The sequence below is a fragment of the Gymnoscopelus microlampas genome (genome assembly GCF_963454915.1).
Source record: "Gymnoscopelus microlampas genome assembly, chromosome: 1".
NCBI classification, from domain to species: domain Eukaryota; kingdom Metazoa; phylum Chordata; class Actinopteri; order Myctophiformes; family Myctophidae; genus Gymnoscopelus; species Gymnoscopelus microlampas.
This window is the reverse complement of record NC_139962.1, coordinates 298,134-319,054: the sequence shown is the minus strand read 5'-3', so window position 1 is coordinate 319,054 and position 20,921 is coordinate 298,134.

Here is a 20,921-nt window from a genome sequence, read left to right as displayed (position 1 = left end):
TAGTTGAATCAGTATTTGAATGTATAAACAGATATATTTAGGCTTCATGGTTTGAGTTCCACCCTCAAACCTTTGTGTGGAGATATCATTTTACATATTAACCTTATACTTCACAAGAGCTTGTAGATCTGCTATTTCCGCCGAATGTTTGTACATTTCCATTTCGCTAAGAGGGGGGTCGCTAAGACTCTCGTAGACAAAATCGATAAAACACATATTTTTACTTGATCTAAGGCTACCATCACCCAATCCATTTCCTCATTCATTATCTGATCACCTGGTTAGTGCTGATGCTGCTTACATCATGGTTAGATAATACTACTACTGTACTACTAATACAGGATAAATACTCCAGAAACACAATCAGAACAATGCTTATTGCCAAGTGTGTTTGTACATGTCAGGTATTTGTCTCCATGAGGTTGATGCATTGAAAGGAAGTTTACACAGACGGTAGTAGCATACAGCAGTGGTTCTCAAACGTTTTCATGTCAAGGACCCCAAAATTGACACTTATTAGCCCGCGGACCCCCATTTGAAAAGATATGCCAGGGGACCCCCATAAGAGAAGGCTTTTTACGGCTCTAGCAGTGATTCTCAACCATTTTAATTTCAAGGACCCCCAGTTTAACATGCATTAGGGCTACGGACCCACATTTAATGGCATTTATATGCCTGGGACCCCAATTTATATTGTAAAATCAATGTTAGATTTAACTCTGAGGGTCCATTTGGTTCCATTTGTACACTCTCAGAGTTACAGACCCATAAGTGTCCATTTGGTTCCTATCCATCATTTAGCTGGGGACCCCCTGGAACCCCCTCAAGTACCCCTGGGGGTCCCCGGACCCCACTTTGAGAACCATGGGCATACAGTACATATACCATAATATACTTGTGTAAATGAAATGATTGCACACATACATTTAATTTCATATTCAGTCCACATACATACACTTGGTGGAGGGGATTTGTGTGAAGGGGACCTCTGTACAGTAGCGTTACTGTAGTAATTATTATTCATTGACTGTGAGCTTGTAGATCTGCTGTTTTTTTTTAAATATTTGGAAAAACATTTAAATTATTTGTATGTAATGGCATGCCCACAGCACTGTAACATTGATGCTGCTATGTATAATATTATGTATTCTTCTATAGATAGCAGCTAATATTACACTAACATTTACTATGTTGCAGTGATGTATATAGTCTGTATACATTTATACTATACTATCAATGCAGGTATGTATGTAGCAGTGATGTATATAGTCTGTATACATATCTTTTATGAACAAACACTCTATAGCAATGAGAATATAGACCTATTTAACATTGATTTTAGCCAAATAAAATCACTTACCTTACCTTTTAATACTGGTATGTATGCTGGGGTATTTCATCATGTCTCACACTGTAGGTGTGTGGAGTGAAGTCTCTTTACCAACACAGAACACACTGGTTATTATAACCATTATTATGGTCAAGCAGTGATGAGAGGGTCTCTGCTGCCCCTCGGTGGTCACCTTGTGCATTACAAATACAATTTAGGCATTTAGCAGACCCTCTGATCCAGAGTGTAAGATCAGAGTAAATGACATGAACCCTATATACACTCTCAGAGTTACAGACCTCTAAGGGTCCATTTGGAAACCCCTTAAGTCACTCTAGGTCATACATGGGCAACTGGCGGCCCGGGGGCCACATGCGGCCCCCACCTTCACTTAATGTGGCCAGCAGGTTAATATCAGAATAGTGATATATTATTGATTTCAGCTGTTATGATTCCAAACATGCAAACATGACCCGCTTTAATGACTTCAGTCTATATTAGTAGCTTAACTCATTCAGTGCCAAAAATATTTCTGGCTATATCACCCCTGTGCCAGAGCCAAAAATACATTGTAAAAAAAAAAGTGCTTAGGAAGCGAGATACAGCTTTTTTCAGTAAGATGTTAAACAATAAGTGAATGGAGCAGCAAATCTTCAAACCATGATATCTTGGGTTCTGAACATAAAAAAAAATATTATTTTTTTATTCATGACGTCTCAGACGTCATTGGCACTCTGGGCTTATGAAAAACGTGACGTCTCAGACGTCATAGGCACTAAATGAGTTAATGACTAGTATTAACATTCTATTGTCTTTTTTATGTCCAATGTATTTGTATTTAAGTTCATAAAGTTAACATAAGTATAACTAAATGCATTTGAAATTAAATAAAAATTATACTTTTCAGGATTCCAATGAAGAAATAGCAACACAACATTCAGGATTCCAATAGCAAACATTAGGTCATCAAAGTTGCATCACCCCTGGTCTAGATAAAGAGCATCTGATAAGTGACTACATTGTCCTGTTTTTCCTCAGGTTGTAAACACACACGTCACACAGCCTGTGAGGACAGACAGGGTGACGTTGGACCTCGCTCTGAGCCCCCTGAGACAAGACCACCTGAATAACAACAGCACACACCCATCTGTGAGTACGCACGCACGCACGCACGCACGCACGCACGCACGCACGCACGCACGCACGCACGTTCACAACAGAACAACTGACAAACATACACTTAGACAATATTTGAGATATATATATATATATACATACACACACACACACACACACACACACACACACACACACACACACACACACACACACACACACACCTCCACACCCACACCCACACACACACACACACACACACATGCGTGTATATATAGGTGTATGTATATTGAATTGCATACACATGCGCGCGCGCACGCACACGCACACACGCTATGCCACGCTTTCTCCCTGGATCTATTTATTGCAGTCGTGTTTCCTTTCTTGCTTATTATACATTTTACTTCCTTGTATGATTCCATGAGCTGCTGCTGTTCAGCCACAGAGAAGAACGCTGCTTTCGGTTTGAGCTCCATGATTGGTCAAGTTCAAGGATTCTGCTATCGACTTTCATGGTCTTTTACAGGAATACGTGAAGCCTGGCTTTACTATCCTGGCTCGACACAGCCTGGCTTGACAAGGCCTAGCTCGACAAAGTCGCTCCTTTTCAGCCTGGCTTGGCGTTCATGGAACGAAATAAACCAGGCTATACGGACCCGACTTTGTCAAGCCTGGATTTGACTTCAGGCCAGGCTTATTTAATTCACCTTTCGTGGAGTAGGGCCCAGATCAGTGTGTAGTTAAGTTCTCTGATGACACTGTAATCCTCAGTCTAATCAGTAGCCATACAACTGGAGTGGACAGGTTTGTAGGATGGTGTGATGAACACCACTTACAAATAAATGTAAGGAAAACTGAGGAGATTGTGGTGGATCCCAGGTCCATAGGAGACCACATTACGATCACCATTCATGGTCATGACATCAAACAGGTCACCTCCTATAAATATCTAGGAGTACAGATCGATTGTGAAATGAGCTGAAAGTATGTGTGCAAAAATACACCAGCGCCTTCATTTTCTCCGTAGGCTTAGACTCTTTGGTGTATGTAGAAACATAATGCTGATCTTTTATAGAGCTAGTATAGAGTCTGTTGTCAGATATGGTATCACCAGTTGGTTCGGAAACCTGACGGTAAAGTATAAATCTGAGAATCTTAGATTAGTCAAAATGGCAGGGAAGATTATGGGTATGTCCACCCCCCAGGTCATTTTTGAGCAGTCCACCATTGGGCTGGCTAAGAAGATTGTGTCAGACCCCTCTCATGTCCTACACACTGAGTATAGGTTACTGCCGTCAGGTAGGAGGTACGGGACCCATGCGTTCAACTACAATAGGTACAAGTACTCCTTTGTCCCTATGTCAATTACACTCCTCAATGATGTCCTTGCGGTGGACAGACGGCGGGGCAGAAGGTTTTGAGGTGTGCTAAGGTGTTGGTCTTATTGCACAATATGCTGGATGAGGTGGTTATTATTTATTATTATTATGGAGGGTGATGACTAGGAAAAACGGATTGTACATGTCACTGTGTGCTTATGTTTTTGTTTTTGTCTTTGTCTTGTACTGTATGGTATTGTGTATGCTGCTGGTCTGTGTGTCCAAGACAAATTTCTCCCACGGGAGACAAAATAAAGTAACCTTGAACCTTGATGCTTCACGTAAGGCGATTGTTTTAACTGTGTGAGCCTTCCAGAGATTTACAGGCAAGATTTGCACAACGGTACCAAGGGGTGAAATCGAAATCCCAGAAATCTTCCATTTCATATTTTCAAAATGTATAAAATCATTTGAAAATAGCAGATGCGACGCATTGTGAGCTTGTAGATCTGCTATTTTCAAATGGCCAAAGTATATATAGGGCTGAAGTGGTTAATGTATGTTTTGTGATAATAATCAAAATCTACAAAATAACTAGTAACTAAAGTTTTCAAAAAATTGTAGTGGAGTAAAAGTACAATATTTGCCTCTGAGATGTAGTGGAGCAAAAGCAAAAGTGCTGAAAATTGGAAATACCCCAGTAAAGAAAAAAAAAAAAAAAATGTACTTAAGTTGATTAAAAAAGTTAAAAGTTTAATATTTGTCTTTGAAATGTAGCGGAACGAATGCCATAACTAGTAAAGTTCAGATATTCTAAACATTTACTGAGTATTCTACAAATGTACTTAAGTACAGTACTCAAGTAAATATACTTGGTTACTGTCCACCACTGATTGATTGTATCTTTATTATGACTTCTTTATTCTAACAGCAGACCTGCAGTTTGACACTTTGTCCACACGAGGGCGACAAAGACTGTTGAATGAAACCAAATGGACAGAGCAGTTCCACTGAAACCAGAGAGAAAACAAACTGCATGTTTTACACATTAATGTAAATATCATATATATGTATTACACATCATATACATTAGACGTTAAACATCATGTACATTTATTAAACATGGATACATTTATTAAACCTGGATACATGTATTAAACATGGATACATGTATTAAACATGGATACATTAGGTCAAATAAAAAAAAGTTAGTTTGAGTGCAGATTTCAAAGCTACCCTATGTGACACCATAGCAACCAACCAGCCAATCACAGCCTGGACCGTCCCACCGGGCTATGGGATGCACACATACACTTTTTTTTAGAACAAGACAATACTACCTCATCAAAGCTGGTATGGTGACGATATACATTATCAGATAATTGAAATTGTCCTTATGTTATCATCACTTTATCCAAATACAGCTCATGTGGAGTTAGAGGTTTTTGACCATTAATATGGAGGTGTTCAATAGCACTGTTTATGTATATTTTCTTAAATGGAGATAGCTGGTTTCTGCCTGACAGCAACGACGTGCAGTATGTGCAATGTGCAGTTATTTTGTGTATAAGTGTGTACTGCAGTTTTTATGTATACACTTCTCTGTTGTTTGTTTCATGCCGGTGTGTGTTGATTGATCTTATCCTCACATGGAGGAACCAACAGTAAACTACAACTAACCAAGTGTTTGGATATGTCTGTGCTCTCTCTGTTGTACAGGAAGCGTCCATGTCATCCACACAGGACCTTCGGCATTGAACCAAGCTGGAGCAGGTGTCCGGCAAGAGCCATGATCTTCTAGGTGAGTGGTACCTGTCTGTCTGGAAAGACCTCACTTCTGTTGTTTAGTTTGTATTTTGAAATACAATTGTTTATGTTGATTTACTGTATGCACTGCTGGGATGCAATGTTGCTGAAATTGTTGTGTTGTCTGAGGATGAAGGGGTGAAACACACACACACACACACACACACACACACACACACACACACACACACACACACATACACATGCACACACACACACACACACACACACACACACACACACACACACACAAATTCACATTCACACACACACACACACACACACACACACACACACACACACACACACACACACACACACACACGTTCACAACAGAACAACTGACAAACATGCACTTAGACAACATATTTGAGATAAAAATATACACACACACACACACACACACACACACACACACATGCGTGTATATATAGGTGTGTGTATATTGAATTGCATACACATGCGCGCGCACACACGCACACACGCTATGCCACGCTTTCTCCCTGGATCTATTTATTGCAGTCACGTTTCCTTTCTTGCTTATTATACATTTTACTTCCTTGTATGATTCCATGAGCTGCTGCTTTTCAGCCACAGAGAAGAACGCTGCTTTCGGTTTGAGCTCCATGATTGGTCAAGTTCAAGGATTCTGCTATCGACTTTCATGGTCTTTTACAGGAATACGTGAAGCCTGGCTTTACTATCCTGGCTCGACACAGCCTGGCTTGACGAGGCCTAGCTCGACAAAGTCGCTCCTTTTCAGCCTGGCTTGGCGTTCATGGAACGAAATAAACCAGGCTATACGGACCCGACTTTGTCAAGCCTGGATTTGACTTCAGGCCAGGCTTATTTAATTCACCTTTCGTGGAGTAGGGCCCAGATCAGTGTGTAGTTAAGTTCTCTGATGACACTGTAATCCTCAGTCTAATCAGTAGCCATACAACTGGAGTGGACAGGTTTGTAGGATGGTGTGATGAACACCACTTACAAATAAATGTAAGGAAAACTGAGGAGATTGTGGTGGATCCCAGGTCCATAGGAGACCACATTACGATCACCATTCATGGTCATCAAACAGGTCACCTCCTATAAATAGCTAGGAGTACAGATCGATTGTGAAATGAGCTGAAAGTATGTGTGCAAAAATACACCAGCGCCTTCATTTTCTCCGTAGGCTTAGACTCTTTGGTGTATGTAGAAACATAATGCTGATCTTTTATAGAGCTAGTATAGAGTCTGTTGTCAGATATGGTATCACCAGTTGGTTCGGAAACCTGACGGTAAAGTATAAATCTGAGAATCTTAGATTAGTCAAAATGGCAGGGAAGATTATGGGTATGTCCACACCCCCCAGGTCATTTTTGAGCAGTCCACCATTGGGCTGGCTAAGAAGATTGTGTCAGACCCCTCTCATGTCCTACACACTGAGTATAGGTTACTGCCGTCAGGTAGGAGGTACGGGACCCATGCGTTCAACTACAATAGGTACAAGTACTCCTTTGTCCCTATGTCAATTACACTCCTCAATGATGTCCTTGCGGTGGACAGACGGCGGGGCAGAAGGTTTTGAGGTGTGCTAAGGTGTTGGTCTTATTGCACAATATGCTGGATGAGGTGGTTAGTATTTGTTATTATTATGGAGGGTGATGACTAGGAAAAACGGATTGTACATGTCACTGTGTGCTTATGTTTTTGTTTTTGTCTTTGTCTTGTACTGTATGGTATTGTGTATGCTGCTGGTCTGTGTGTCCAAGACAAATTTCTCGGGAGACAAAATAAAGTAACCTTGAACCTTGATGCTTCACGTAAGGCGATTGTTTTAACTGTGTGAGCCTTCCAGAGATTTACAGGCAAGATTTGCACAACGGTACCAAGGGGTGAAATCGAAATCCCAGAAATATTCCATTTCATATTTTCAAAATGTATAAAATCATTTGAAAATAGCAGATGCGACGCATTGTGAGCTTGTAGATCTGCTATTTTCAAATGGCCAAAGTATATATAGGGCTGAAGTGGTTAATGTATGTTTTGTGATAATAATCAAAATCTACAAAATAACTAGTAACTAAAGTTTTCAAAAAATTGTAGTGGAGTAAAAGTACAATATTTGCCTCTGAGATGTAGTGGAGTAATGGTAAAAGTACTGAAGTTTGGAAATACCCCAGTAAAGAAAAAAATACCCCAAAATTTTACTTAAGTTGAGTAAAAAAGTTGAAAGTTTAATATTTATCTTTGAAATGTAGTGAGACGAAATTCATAACTAGTAAAGTTCAGATATTCTAAACATTTACTGAGTATTCTACAAATGTACTTAAGTACAGTACTCAAGTAAATATACTTGGTTACTGTCCACCACTGATTGATTGTATCTTTATTATGACCTCTTTATTCTAACAGCAGACCTGCAGTTTGACACTTTGTCCACACGAGGGAGACAAAGACGGTTGAATAAAACCAGATGGACAGAGCAGTTCCACTGAAACCAGAGAGAAAACAAACTGCATGTTTTACACATTAATGTAAATATCATATATATATATTACACATCATATACATTAGACATTAAACATCATGTACTTTATTTTAATTTTAATTAGTAAGACATGAGAACAGTACATGACAGTACATAACAGTACATGGAAGTACAAATTCACAATACAAGGTCTACTAAACTGGAAGACTCATAAAGCACTAAGCTTGTTTAAGATGAGATCCCCATGCACACAAATCATGATGACATATAAGAGACAGACAGATATACACGCTGCTATACAGAATGTCATACAATCAGTTTACAGGTTACTGGTATGAAGAGTGAAAAATATGTACAAAAGAAGAAAGAGAGAGGGGGGGTAGGTTAGGTTAGGACATGGGGTAGGTTAGGACTTGGACAGGGGCCATTTTTCAGTTGCAGCCTCCTGAAGGTGTATCTTTAGGGCATTTTTGAAAGTGAGTAGGGTTTTACACAACTGTATGGCAAATAATGGCATGCTAATGTCTTGAGACATATTGTATTTTATTACTGCACAATAGTAAATAAATAATTCTACACAATAATAATGTAAACATAACAAATGTAATAACAAATTCTAAACTTCTTATCAGGTAACAACTACATATTCTTGTAACTCATGTCTTGCATTACCAATGCTGGCCAAATCAATCAACTACATGGCAGAAAACACAAGCATCACACATCCCACTACCCACTACATGCCTGACCTCGCAAAAAAAAAAGAAAAACTCCCACAGACGTACAGGGACTGACCTGCTTCACACTGTCACCCGTCTACACATGACATCTTATGTCATACGTCCTTGTTTTATTTATTTCATTTTGTCTTTACCTTCTAATCTATTCAGGTCAGAAATTAATTGTTTGATAAAAAGATTATAAAAAAATCATGCTATTAAAAATATTATTCACAGTTAATTTTTGTTGACTGACTTGAACGTAAAAAATTGTCATTGTAAGAGACAATGACAATAAAGAGATTCTGATTCTGAAAAGAGGCAGAGTAAAACTAATGGTAGAATTCATATCCACGAATACATTGACAAAGCCTAATTGTTTATATTTCAGTAAAATGTGTTTTTGTTGTGTAGGAGGGGGGGAGCTGCTTCGTTCTCAACACAACCGGAGACCAGACGACCTGCAGCTGCAACCATCTGACCTCCTTCGCTGTACTGCTGGTCTGTGTGTGTGTGTGTGTGTGTGTGTGTGTGTGTGTGTGTGTGTGTGTGTGTGTGTGTGTGTGTGTGTGTGTGTGTGTGTGTGTGTGTGTGTGTGTGTGTGTGTGTGTGTGTGTGTGTGTGTGTGTGTGTGTGTGTGTGTGTGTGTGTGTGTGTGTGTGTGTGTGTGTGTAAAGAGGGGGCAGGGCAGACAACAGCTCCTGAAGAACAGCCAGTTTCAAGGTGCAGATAAGAACTTTGCCCGCTCTACACTGTGCGAGGTATCTTCCCTCTCTAGGGCACCCAGTGTCGATGTTGACATGTCCGGACAGTTCACAACAGCTGAACTTAGGGCGGCCATCGGCAACCTTAGGCAAGGCAAGTCCCCGGGGCATGACAACATCCACCCAGAGTTCGTGACCCACCAGAGTGAGACAACATCTGCCTGGCTGTGCTCTTTTTTCTCATCCTGCTTCCAGAGGTCCAAACTACCGAAGACCTGGCGCCGTGCTGCTGTTATCGCCCTACTGAAACCAGGCAAAACTGCGGAAGACCCCAAGGCCTACAGACCCATCTCACTGCTCTGCGTCCCATTTAAGATTCTGGAGAGGATGATCCTCAGCCGCATAGAGCCAGTAGTAGACCCACAGCTTCCAAGACCTAACAGCCGCATACGACACCGTCTGGCACCGTGGACTTCACCTGAAGCTGCTGAGGACGATCCCAGACCGGCACATGGTGAGGTTCATAATGGAGATGCTGTCCAACCGCAGCTTCATCCTCCGGACCAGCGATGGCCAGCGAAGCAGACTGAGGAGATTGAGAAACGGGGTGCCACAGGGGTCTGTCCTCTCACCACTGCTGTTTAATATTTACATCCACGACCTCCCGGAGACAACATCCAGGCAATATGGTTACGCAGATGATCTGGCCATCATGCTGCGTCGACCAACATGGTCAGCAGTGGAACAGGGGCTCAACCAGGACATGGGCATCTTGGCTGCCTACCTTCGCAAGTGGCGTCTGCAGCTCAGTACTGGGAAGACTGTCTCGGCCGCATACCACCTGTGCAACAGAGAGGCCAAAAGGGAACTGTCGGTGTCCGTTGACAACAAGCGCCTGGAGCACCAACTAGCCCCCAAGTACCTCGGTGTTCGGCTGGACAGGACACTGTCCTACAAACAGCACCTTGAGGAAGTGAGAGCCAAAGTGACAGCAAGGGTCTCGCTTATCCGCCGCCTCGCTGGCACAACCTGGGGTGCCTCCGCCAGGACTCTACGAATCTCCACACAAGCCCTGGTGTTCTCTGCTGCCGAATACTGCGCCCCAGTCTGGAGTAGAAGCCCACATGTGAAGAAGGTTGATCCTATCATCAACAACGCCCTTCGGATCATAACTGGCTGCTTGAAGCCCACCCCCGTGTCCTACCTGCCAGTCCTCGCGGGAATTGCCCCGGCCGGTCTTCGACGAGAGGCCGCTACCCTCGCACTTGCAAGGAAAGCCCAAGAACATGACTGGCATATCCTGCACGATACAACAACTAAGGCAGCGTCCCCAAGCAGACTCAAGTCCCGTCACCCCTACAACAGGACAGCACAAGAGATGCTTGGTTCCATCCCTGAGGACCTGTCTACAAGGGCATGGCTAGCAACTTCCTGGAAGCAGGAATGGGAGTCGGCTGAACCCACACGTCTGCACCATCACATCCCAGACCCGGGAGATGGAGTTGAAGGAGAACACCTACCACGCCGGCATTGGACCCTGCTGAACCGCCTCCGTACAGGGGTTGGTCGCTTCAAATCGTCCATGAAGGAGTGGGGCCTGGCAGACAGCGCAGTATGCGAGTGTGGCGAGCCTGAGCAGACTGCCGAACACATAATCACCACCTGTCCTCTGTACAGACCTCCTTCAGAGGCTGGCCTCTTCCAAGTGGGACCAGAGACGAGAGCGTGGCTCTGTGACACTGAGCTGGACATATGACGACGATACACGAAAGAAGAAGGGCAGACAAGTGACAGGGTGTGTGATACAGGAACATGTCCGTTTGGAGGAACGTGTAGAGAAAACGGAGGAGACATCAGATGTGTGTGTCAGTTCCACGTGAGTCTCTCACACACACACACACACACACACACACACACACACACACACACACACACACACACACACACACACACACACAAAGAACACTGTTGTCACACAGAGACAACTTTTCTCGCTCGTATTTCGTTTATAAGTTTTGTCCTCTGTTAACTACTTAAGCTCTGCATACTTACCGTCATACCGTATGACGAATAGTGAAACTAGCAATTCTACAAGCTCACTACAATCTGCTATTTTTGCTGCAAGGGAAAGTGCAACATTGTATCATATTGGTCCCTGAATCTGAACAAAGCAAACGCACTACTGGTTTGAAAACACACTTAATGCATTACTTTTGAGCGTCCTGTGTATCACAAAAACCTTAACGTTATCGGTCTCTCCACTCTCGCCACTTCTAACATTATCTGTCCTTCCTTTGTCATGTCCTCCTCTCATCCAGGGCTATGAGTGGCTGCAGTGTGGAGGTGTTTAAGAGGATGGGCACGCTGTACTTTGAAATGAGCGTCCACGAGCGTTGGTGCATTTTGAACTCTGACCCAATTCTTGGCAAGTCTTTTGCAGTCCCTCCCCGTATTGTGTACAAAAGACCACCAAATTTGAGGAACCTACTGGTTAGGTCACATTTACGTCAGGCAACTCCCACACATTTTCTTAGTAACATTCCAGATGTTACATGATATTTCATTCATATTTTGATTTCTTCAATTGATGTTGCACGACTGTTTTATACTCTTACTTGTACTATTTATCTGAGAGTGTACAAATGATATACTCTAAGACCTGTAAGGGTCTATTTGGAACCCCCTCAAGGAACCCAGATGGTCCCTGAACCCCACTTTGAGAACCACTGTCCTAGATTTGTTTAAATGAGATGCGCAAGTTATGGGGATCGGTAAGGGAAAAAATGGTATCGGTTACATCTCTAATTGTAAGTTGTTAACCCCCCTGTTATGTTCACAGGACGCGTGACCTGTCCTCGTCAGAGAAGCAGGAGCACGTGAAGCTGCAGAAGCAGACGGAGAAGAAGAACGTGGAGCTGGACACTGTGAGGAGCCAGAAGGAGAAACTCCAAGAGGACTAGCCGAGGCAACTATCGATGAGCTGAAAGAACAGGTACGGACAGTTGGAGCGAATCACTATCATTTTGAAGAGGGGGTACTGTCTTCCCCTGTATAGGATATGAACCACATGCTTAAAATGAAGATGATCTCATCTTTTTCTTTAAAAAGATGACTGCTAATGCTCTTTATCGTTAAGACCTGAGGCCGATTCTGCAAATGCCTTCTAAACCAGTAGTTTTTCCAAGATCTTTCAAAAATGTTACTAGTGACTCCTCAGTAAAATGTAAAATGGAATGTCACAGTTTTAAGTAAACCAATACTAAGAATCTTTGAATGGGATTGTGTGTTAATAGTGATGTTTTGTTTGTTTTTGCATAGGGTTGTCCGATATTGGCTTTTTTACCGATAACCGATATACCGATATTGTCCAACTCTTAATTACCGATACCGATATCAACCGATACCGATATATGCGGGGATTATTGTGATTAGGGTAAGCTCAAATTTCATATCACACACACCATATACAGTAAGAACTCCTGTAACTTATTTATAAAGCAAAAAAAAAAAAAAAAAAAAAAAAAAAAAAATGTTTTTTTTCAAAAACCGATACCGATATTTTCCCGATATCAATTTTTATGCTAATATCGGCCGATAATATCGGGAGGCCGATAATATCGGACATCCCATTTTGCATGATCAAAATTTTGATTTGCAAATTCTTATCGGTTAATCAATTCATTTTTTGTGTGTTTTTACGATTAGAGGTTGGGTGTTCACTAATGTCTATGGTAAGTTTACGGTAACTTTTGATTGAAAAATAAGGCCCTGCTACAAATAATAACTTCTCTAGCTGTGGTCTTTTGGAGCAGTAAGGATGAAGTCATCAGTAGACACAATTTCGGGTTTTATCATATTTGTTGGCTGTTCACTTCATCCAATGCCATCTGCAAACTCACAACACCTTGCATCGCCTATTTTCGCCACTAAATAGGCAATTTATGAAATATTGGAAGAGGGTTTGTGCCCAATAGCAATGGTCTGAGACTAAAGAACCCTACCTCCCCCTCCGCCCCTTGCAGGAGGAAACAAACTGCAGACCACGGCGAAAGCGGATGAGATGAAGGCGGCGGAGATATCCAAGCCAACGCCACCCTCCATGGCTGCCCCAGAGATCAAGAATGATGTCTCTGATTGGCTGTCTGCGGCGGCGCTAGCTGCACTGCAGAACGACGTGCAGCCTGTTGGACACGACTACGTTGAAGAGGTATTCTGACAGTTCACTTGGGTGTTGCTTGCCAAAAATAACTGATCTGCATGCTAACACGTCGCATCACGACACATTGTTAGCTTGTAGATCAGTTATTTTTGTGAATATAAATTATATTGTTAAATTGTCTTTTTTTTTAGTAAGGCAAAAAAGTGTGCACAACTGCAGCAGCCCAAATAGGGAGACAGCTGTTTTTTGTTTAACAAACCCCACTGGCCATGAACCAGAGGGGAAGGCCAGTGCTGTGGATGTGGGGATGTAATCGTTCCATATTGCACTCCATCAAACACAAGTATAAAAGAGTTAAAATGAAGACTGGCTCTGAGTCTGCCGTACAATTGTATTTTTACGGCGTTGCTTGGCCATACCCTACCTGTCTATGAGAGGGTCTGTGTGTCACAAACCACAGGACCGATCAGTGCTAAACTTTGCAATTTGCATGCACGCTACACAGAATTAACTCCACATTGGAGCCATGCTGTTGGATCCTATAAGAGTTCAAGTTAAAACCCACTGCTATAGAGGGAATTGAACATTTTGTGTTACCCATCTCCTTAGGTCCGCAACGATGAAGGCAAAGTCATCCGCTTCCACTGCAAGCTGTGTGAATGCAGTTTCAACGATCCCAACGCGAAGGAGATTTATCTGAAGGGAAGGAGGCATCGACTGCAGTACAAGGTTGGTACATTTTCATAGGTGCAGGCACAAGTTTTATTATGCCTAATGTATTATCTTTGGCTGATGTCGCTTGCTGATCAGAACTGATCTTCAAGTCATGTTTTAGGGACAACGTTATTTTTAGCATGACAGGTTTTTAGAACGAAGCGAGTAATCTACACGACCCAGGACACTAGACTGAACTATTTTGAATGGTTAAACAATAAGTCATAAGTTGATCATGCCGTCATCTGTCCTGACATATACCTGTGACATGCACACAGGTATATTTTTGTACTTTGAAATGATCTTTGTTTCTATACGCCCAATGTAAGTAAAAGAGAGAAAGTGTCTGAGGAAGAACTTTGTTGGTGTGTGGATCCTTCCATATCTAATGTGAGCTTTTTACATTACACTTGCCACAAACATTCCTCTCTTGCTAATCACACTTGTTATGTCAACATTATTGCTAGATTCAGTGAGCCCCTCTGCAAGCAATTCCATTCCAATTTCCTTAAATATACTTGGCCACCAAATGTAGTGGCCTGTAGGACCAGACTGAGGAACTTGAAGGGGTCCTTGGGGGGGTTCCAGGGGGTCCCCAGATTGATTGATTGCTAGGAACCAAATGGACCCGTAGTGGTCCATTTGGTTCCATTTACACACTCAGACTGATGCCTTGCCATGTAGATTGGGCTCCCAGAGATGAGAATCGTATGAAATGGGGGTCCGCGACCTCATGCAAAACAAACTGGGGGTCCTCAAAATGATAAAGGTTGATAATCACTGCACAAAAATCTATGTACACGTGTTTCTTAATGGTTTGTATCTGTCTCTCTTTCTCTCCCATCCACCCCTGTCTCTCTGTCCAATGGTTCCTCGCTGTTTCTCATTCTTTCTCTCTCTCTGACTCCTCTCTCTACGCCACACTCTCTATCAACCCTATCTCCCTGTGTGTATCTTTCTCTCCCACCTCTACCGGGTTCCTCTCATCATGCTGTCCCTCCAGGTACAGACGGCGCGGCCTCCAGCTACCATGTCAAACAGTTGGAGGAGCAGAGCGGCAGGCTGAAGGAGGCCTTGGTCAGGTCAGTCAAAATGTGTACATCTGTTTAAAAACAACAGCAGTTGACCCAATTGGTTTCCAATCAGGAATGACTTGACAACAGCATGATAGTCATAATAACCATTATCCACACAAGCAAGTGGTTTAAAAATAAACCACTTGACTTAAATGATATGTATGTGTCCTCTGCTGCCTCGGACGCACGCACATTGTACTTTTACAATAACAAGACATAGTCTGGTTATGGCATTGTCTCCCTGTCAAATTGTAAGCAGAGTTGTACCGATACTTGTATCGGAAAAACTGCCGATACTGCCTAAAATGCTGGTAACTGTATTGGCGAGGATGCCATTCCGATACCACATAAATTACATGATATTTCATTCATATTTTGATTTCTTCAATTGATGTTGCATGACTGTTTTATACTCTTACTTGTACTATTTACCTGAGAGTGTACAAATGATATACTCTCAGAACTGTAAGGGTCTATTTGGAACCCCCTCAAGGAACCCAGATGGTCCCTGAACCCCACTTTGAGAACCACTGTCCTAGATTTGTTTAAATGATATGCGCAAGTTATGGGGATCGGTAAGGGAAAAAGTGGTATCGGTTACATCTCTAATTGTAAGTTGTTAACCCCCCTGTTATGTTCACAGGACGCGTGACCTGTCCTCGTCAGAGAAGCAGGAGCACGTGAAGCTGCAGAAGCAGACGGAGAAGAAGAACGTGGAGCTGGACACTGTGAGGAGCCAGAAGGAGAAACTCCAAGAGGACTAGCCGAGGCAACTATCGATGAGCTGAAAGAACAGGTACGGACAGTTAGAGCGAATCACTGTCATTTTGAAGAGGGGGTACTGTCTTCCCCTGTATAGGATATGAACCACATGCTTAAAATGAAGATGATCTCATCTTTTTCTTTAAAAAGATGACTGCTAATGCTCTTTATCGTTAAGAACTGAGGCCGATTCTGCAAATGCCTTCTAAACCAGTAGTTTTTCCAAGATCTTTCAAAAATGTTAAAAAATGGCAGATAAAATCTAAAATGACACAGATCCATTCCCGTTTTTAAGGGGTAACATGTTCTAGTTTACTATTTCATCACATCTAAACTTCTTTAATAATACATTTTACACACTTTAATTATACAATGAACAATCAAACAGCTAAGTATGCAATACACATGAACATAATTTTATTTAACCACTTAAGCCCTAAAATTCTCACTTACATGCCCAAAATTGTTTAAAAGAACAAAAGCACAGCAAAAGAAACACAATACAAAGTGATGAAAAATTGTAAGAGGCAAACCATTTGGGTTAAACAGGTTTCCTTTGCAGATATGAATGTCATTCTGTCAAATTTGCAGATATTAGTGAATGGGATTGGGTGAAGTGACATTCAAATGGATAATTGTACCTGACTTTCAAACCATGTGCCTCTTGTAATTATTGTGTGTGTCACAGGTGGATGCTGCTCTGGGGTCAGAGGAGATGGTGGAGACCCTGACGGAGAGGAACCTGGACCTGGAGGAGAAAGTCCGGGGGCCGAGAGAGACGGTCACTGACCTGGTCAGTGCACCTGTGTTTTTCACCCCGACTTGCATGCAATCAGTGTTTCATAGCCCATTAAGACCTGAGGCCCATTTTACAAACGCCCTCTCAGTGGTTCTCAAACCTTTTCATGTCAAGGACCCCCAAATTGTTGTACAAGCTTGCAGCGTGGCACGAAGTGACACGTTGTGAGCTTGTAGATCTGCTATTTTCAAAAGATTTGTACCGGTATACATTTTGAAAACTTGGGACATTCTGCATAAGGAATACTTTTACTTTTGGTATTTTAAAGGAATAGTTTACCCCTAAAATAACTTTCCGTCGCATTCCTAAGCCAATAATTTGATGACCGGCAGCGGTCATCAATACAGAACCGCTGCCGGTGAGTAATCGATAGAAAACGGCATTTTGGGCGTGAACTATCCCTTAACACATTGCCTGCCTAAGACGTATATATACGTCATTTAGAAATCAGCTGTTGCGTGCCAATGACGTATATATACGTCTTTGGAAAAAAGGGAAAAAAAAAAATTTTTTTTCAAAAAAAAAATTTTTTTTTTTTTTTTGCATTTTTTTATAATTTCAACCCTTGTCGAATTATGAACAGATTAGGAGCTAAAAATGTTCGAAGATTTGCTGCTCCATTCACTTCAATGTTAAAATTCAAACGGACAAACAATTCACTTTGTTTTTTGGTTTAAAACTACTGCTTTTGAGCTATATTGAAACATCAACCAAACATGTCAACGAGGTCAAAATGACCTCGTTGACATTTGTGAAACCACACCTGAATCTCATCTGTGATTAGAAACCATCTGGGGATCAATCATACTGGAGGAAAAAAATCTGTGGCTACGCGAACAGGTACCAAAAACATGGCAAAACCCTGGCAGGCAACAGCTAAAAATCTGAAAAAACTCTGGCAGGCAATGTGTTAAGTACACTTTGATGCCACTACTTTTGTAGTTTTACCCAAGTAAATTTTGAATACCAGACTTTAGCTTGTAACAGTTTTCCTACATTGTAGTATTGATCATTTTACTTAAGTAAAAGGATTTGAGTACTCCTTCCACCACTGCATTTGGCTTTGTTCTACGCCTTACAATGTATATACTACCACACATGACGGTCGGTCCCCTCTTCTGTCCTCCCAACAGGAGGCCATTAATGACATGAACGACGAGCTCCAGGAGAACGGCAGGGAGAGACTGAGATGGAGCTGAGAGAGCAGCTGGACATGAGCGGGGGGGAAAGGTCCGCGAGGCCCACAAGAGAGTTGAGGCTGCCCAGGAGACCATGGCCGATTACCAGCAGACCATCAACAAGTACAGAAAGCTCACTGCCAGCCTGCAGGTGCATAGATCACTACACACATACACGTTGTACTACTATACTTACTTACCGCAACATTTTAGGATGGATTTTCGTTTTAAATGCATTTTTTCCCCCATGAGTGTTTTTTGCCGTTTGTAACCCTGAACCTATAACTCTAAATCCTAATTCTGACCCCAACCTGAATCTTTTCCTAATTGTAACCTTGGCTCTAAAAGTCTTTGTTAACAAATTCTCTTGTGGTGTTCAATCAAAGTAAAAGTACTAAAGTCTTGGTATCAAAATATACTTAAAGTACCTAAAGTATAAGTACTAAAATGTTTGAAAATAGCTGATCTACAAGCTCACAACGCGTCGCAATGCGCATTGTAAGCTTGTAGATCAGCTATTTTCAAATAGACTGTATAAAATAGGGCTAAAGTGGTTAATGTGTGTTTTATAATGTAATAATTTATATCTGCAAAGTAACTAGTAACTCAAGTTTAAAATGATTGTAGTGGAGTAAAAGTACAATATTTTCCTCTGATCTGTAGTGGAGTAGAAGTCAAAGTATTGGAAATACTCCAGTTAAGTAAAAATACCTAAAAAATATGTAATTGTGTTGCATCAAATTTCTATATAGTGGACAGCTGACTGAAAGGTGTCAATGGGGGAGTGATTAGAAGAGTGGCTAGGTTGAATAAATTACCCATTGTTCACGCCCATTACCTGGAGCTGAGAGGTGCTATAGAAGTGGAAATTCTTTAGGAGGGATTATCTCAGTTTGGACTATTATAGATAACAAGATTAAAATGGTCACATCTTCTTCAAATGTGTTCCAATTTCAATGAATGATACATCATATGAAAGCTTATATTCTGTACTTCAACAATCTGTAATAAAATGAAAAATGAAAAATGACTACTTGATGCCTAAAGCACTGTACCCGCTCACATATCATAAAATTAGGATAATCATTTCTGGATCCTAAAATTATTACGATATTTATCAATTCCGATTCCTTCATTTTCATGGGTACCTGGCAGTTTGGATATGGTTCCTAACTTCTATACCCAACCTTGACTGTGTGTCTTCCAGGCCATCGAGATGGAACTGAGGAAGATGGAGGTGGGCCAGGCTAAACGCCAGGTGTCCCTCCTCACCGCCTTCATGCCTGAGTCCTTCCTCCGCCATTGAAGGAGACCACGACTGTATCCTGGTGCTGCTGCTCATTCCAAGGCTCATCTGCAAGGTGTGTGTGATCTGCAAAAAAACGAAAAAAATAGTCTGACCAATGCCACATGGGTTCGATCCTGATTTTGAAGAGTCCTAGACCACTAATGTTTGACCGATCTTTTGTAAAAAAAAGTATTTTAATGTATTTAACAACATATAAAACCAAACTGAACTGAACTGAACATAAGCCCTGTTCATACATTTTCAGAAATAGCCTATCTACAAGCTCACAATGTGTCGTGAGCTTGTAGATCGACTATTTTTGTTATTGTTTTGAAAACGTTTGTTAATGTTCACTTAAAATGACATGCCCAAATAGGGACACTCTGTTGAAAGTGGTAAAACATTGGGACACATCGGCTGCATAATTACAATACTGATCGTCGACAAATAAGTAAAACAATGGCCATATATCAGCCAACCGATGTATCGCTCAGGCTCTGCTTACCACCTGTTCCCAACATGTCCGTGTGTCATTTCCCCTGCAGGCGGAGTTGATCAGCAAGCAGGCCCAGGAGAAGTTTGACCTGAACGGTGACCCCCTGCAGGGAACCGCAATGAGGGGATCCCGTGGAGAGCAGCTCAGCTTCGACTCAGGACTGGTCTACTCCCTGGGCCTGCTGCAGGCCACTCTGCACAAATATGAACAGTGAGTGACTATCGCACATGAGAGACTAAATTGGGAATGTTGTCATTGGAGAATACCCACCATGCTAAAACTTTATAACAAGATTCCAAATAAATGCGATGGAAGGCTCGAACCAATTATCCTAGCTGCCTGACGTGTAACCCTCTCCAACCGTGTCCTGTCCTGTGCGGTTGTATTACCGTATCAGACAAGCATGGAAAAGGTGAGCACGCTCTCAATGACTGACCTATAGAAATGTATCATAGCTGTTTTACTGACCTTGAACTTTCTAAGCTGCCGCAAGAAGTAGAGACGCTGGTGGGATTTACTGACCTTGAGGCTGGTGTTGAGTTCCCATGATAGGGATTCGTGGATGGTGGTTCCGAGGAACCGGAACGAGGAGACCCTCTCAACCTCTACTCCATTTATGGAGAGAAGAGGAAGGGAGGTTTTGTTCTTCCTCCTATAGTCAACAACCAACTCTTTGGTTTTTGAGATGTTAAGTATGAGATTATGGTTCTCACACCACCTCACCAGGTCATCTATCTCATTGCGATAGCCAGATTCATCACTGTTTGTGATTAGGCCTACCACAGAGGTGTCATCTGCAAATTTAAACAACAGGACTGAATTAGTGTGTGATTGACAAAAATATGTGTTGACAGAATATAGAAAAGGAGAAAGGGGCAGCTGTGTTCAAAACCTTGGATTGTGAGATTAATTTGCCGACTCTGACAGCTTGTTTTCTATCTCTTAAAAAGTCATAAATCCATTTGCAAATGGATTGTTTAAC